This window comes from Octopus bimaculoides, chromosome 2 (assembly GCF_001194135.2).
Source record: "Octopus bimaculoides isolate UCB-OBI-ISO-001 chromosome 2, ASM119413v2, whole genome shotgun sequence".
NCBI classification, from domain to species: Eukaryota; Metazoa; Mollusca; class Cephalopoda; order Octopoda; family Octopodidae; genus Octopus; species Octopus bimaculoides.
The window spans coordinates 48,022,392-48,025,526 of record NC_068982.1 but is presented as its reverse complement, the minus strand read 5'-3'; positions in this window follow the sequence as shown (position 1 = coordinate 48,025,526).

Genomic DNA, 3,135 nt, shown 5'->3' with positions numbered 1-3,135 from the left:
TTAACTGTAGCTATTGAAATTGATAGGATTTCAGACAATCAAATACAAGGTCATCATCATCGTCATCGTTATCATCATCATCATCATCATCATCATCATTATCATCAACATTGTTATTCATTTGTGCTCCATTTTCCCAGTGTTTAATTTTTCTCTTTTTATTTTATTGGTTTCATCCAAATGAAGAAAGAAGCTGCTCTCCCATGGTCTTCACAGGCTCTCCAGGACCATTGACTCTGACGAGGTTAATGTGCCTCTTGAACAACTGAGGCGTCTAGAAACAGACTGTCATAAGCATCACAACTTAAAAACCAAGAAAAACGCGATCAAAGTTTCGCGACTTTTAGAATGCGATATCTCGGTAAGGAATTAAGTTAGGAAGCTGGTTTTGGTCTAAAAATAACCGCAAAAGCCTCCTCTAATCCTTCCACCTATGTAAAATTACTTATTTATGTATGCATCTGAAAGATGAAATAATGACTGCGTCTTTCTCAGTTTGTAGAATATACTGGCACTACGAAACTGTGTATCACATTGCATATTTTAGCCATAATATCTAGAAAAAACAAACAGAGACCCATCCCAAAAGTATTGTTTGTGTTTTGATATACCTTTAAGAGGTAAGTAAGACAAGATAGTAAGATAATAGCCCATTATTGTTACGATGGTAAGGAGGAATATTAGGAAATGAGCCATGTTGTTGTTGGCACTCCGTCGCTTACGACATTGAGGATTCCAGTTGATCTGATCAATGGAACAACCTGCTCATGAAATTAACGTGCAAGTGGCTGAGCACTCCACAGACACGTGAACCCTTAACATAGTTCTCGGAGACATTCAGCGTGACACAGAGTGTGACAAGGCTGGCCCTTTGAAATACAGGCACAACAGAAACAGGAAGTAAGAGTGAGAGAAAGTTGTGGTGAAAGAGTACAGCAGGGTTCGCCACCATCCCCTGCTGGAGCCTCGTGGAGCTTTAGGTTTTTTAACTCAATAAACACTCACAATGCCCAGTCTGAGAATCGAAACCGCGATCCTATGACTGCATGTCCGCTGCCCTAACCACTGGGCCATTGCGCCTCCACAGGAAATGAGTCATAACACTTAAAAAAAAAACAATATAGAGACCACACCAAAGTTATTGATTGAGTGTGTGCTTCCGATGGTTTGTTACTAAGCTGTTTGATGTAAGTTTCAGTGAGTAAGCGTCGTGTCAATAGCGTCAAGGTACAATTTTTTTCAGTCGGATTTTTGACCTTATTGCAAGCTTCACTGGTTCTTCCTCCCAACATTTTCGAATTCTAGATGTCGAGACAAAGAAAATGATACTAACCTTGAAAATGGCCAGGGTGGTGCTTACAACACTCTGTTACTAAATGCCTCAATTGTAAGCTGACAGTAAATATTACAGATCTTACTAAGCATATGCAATTCATTTCTCTTCAGTTTTCAAAATGTTTTCAGTGGAATTCTGGTTCCATCACACAATGTAAACCCTCATAGTGCTTTCTTAGTTTTCAGAATTTTCAAAAATTTTTCCAAATTATGTTAAATTACACATCTTTTTGTCTGAAAATTATTTTGAAATTATAAGAAGCTTGCTTCCCAACCACATGGTTCCAGGTTCAGTCCCACTGCATAGCAACTTGGACAAGTGTCTTCTATCATAGCCTCAGGCCAACCAAAGCCTTGTGAGTGGCTTTGGTCGATGGAAACTAAAAAGGCCCATCGTATATGTGTATGCATGTGTCTTTGTGTCTGTGTGTGTGTTTGTCCCCACACATCCACAACTTGACAATCAGTGTTAGTATGCTGACATCCCCATAACTTAGCAGTTCAGCAAAAGCAATTGATAGAATAAGTACCATACTTTAAAAAACAAAAAATAATTACTGGAGTCGATTCATTCAACTAAAAGTTCTCTAAGGTGGTGCCCCAGCACCGCACACCAAAGAAAGCATGGGCAAAGCAGACTGGGGAAGAACACTCTGGACTAACACTGCCTTGACCTCAAGCATGACCTTAAAGCCAGTGTCATGTGTTGGGAAGCATGGAATGACATCATCACCAGGATGCGTCATCCGGTGGCACTCACAGCAGTATACTGGTTGAGGGGAGAGCTTCCCCTTTAGGTCACCATCTAGAGATTGGAGGAGGAGGAGGAGGAGGAGGAGGAGGTGGAGGAGGCGGAGGTGGAGGAGGAGAAGGAGGAGTACAACAACAACAACAGCAACAACAACAAGGAGAAAATGAAGAAGAAGAACAACAACAACAGCAAGAAGAAGAAGAAGAAAAAGAAGAAGAAGAAGAAGAAGAAGAAGAAGAGCAACAACAACAACAACAAGAAAAACCTTGAGAGTATGCCCCGACACATCTTTTTCACCATCTCTTTCAATCTATCTATCTATTCCCTTTTTCCTCTTCTTCTCCTCTCTCTATTTTCCCGCCAGGTGTAGTCAGGTATCTTCTCTACAGCAAGACACCTGTTTCTCTCCTTCTATCATACTCTAACCCCTCATCACTTGGTATAAAGCTACCATCTTCAGTTGAGGAGTCTTCTCTTGCACCCAATACATTCAGTATGTAAAGTGGTTGGCATTAGGAATGGCATCCTATCCATAGAAACCATGCCAAAGCAGACAGTAGAGCTTGGCTCAGTCCTCCGGCTCACCAGCTCATGTTAAACCATTCACATGGTTAAACCATTCATATGTTAAGCCATTAAACATGGAAAGTGGACATTAAATTATGACGATGATGGGAGTGGTGACGGTGGTGTTGGTGGTGATAGATAGATAGATAGAGAGAGAGAGAGAGAGAGAGAGAGAGAGAGAGAGAGAGAGAGAGATGTAGCTATAGACAGACAGACAGCAGACAGGCTGGCAGACAAGCAGGCAGGCAGGCAGGTAAGCAGAGAGACACACAGACAGATAGATAAATACATAGATAAATACGCAGGACTGGCTGTGTGGTAAGTAGCTTGCTTACCAACCACATGGTTCCGAGTTCAGTCCCACTGCGTGGCACCTTGGGCAAGTGTGTTCTACTATAGCCTCGGGCCGACCAAAGCCTTGTGAGTGGATTTGGTAGACGGAAACTGAAAGAAGCCCATCGTATATATATATGTATATATAT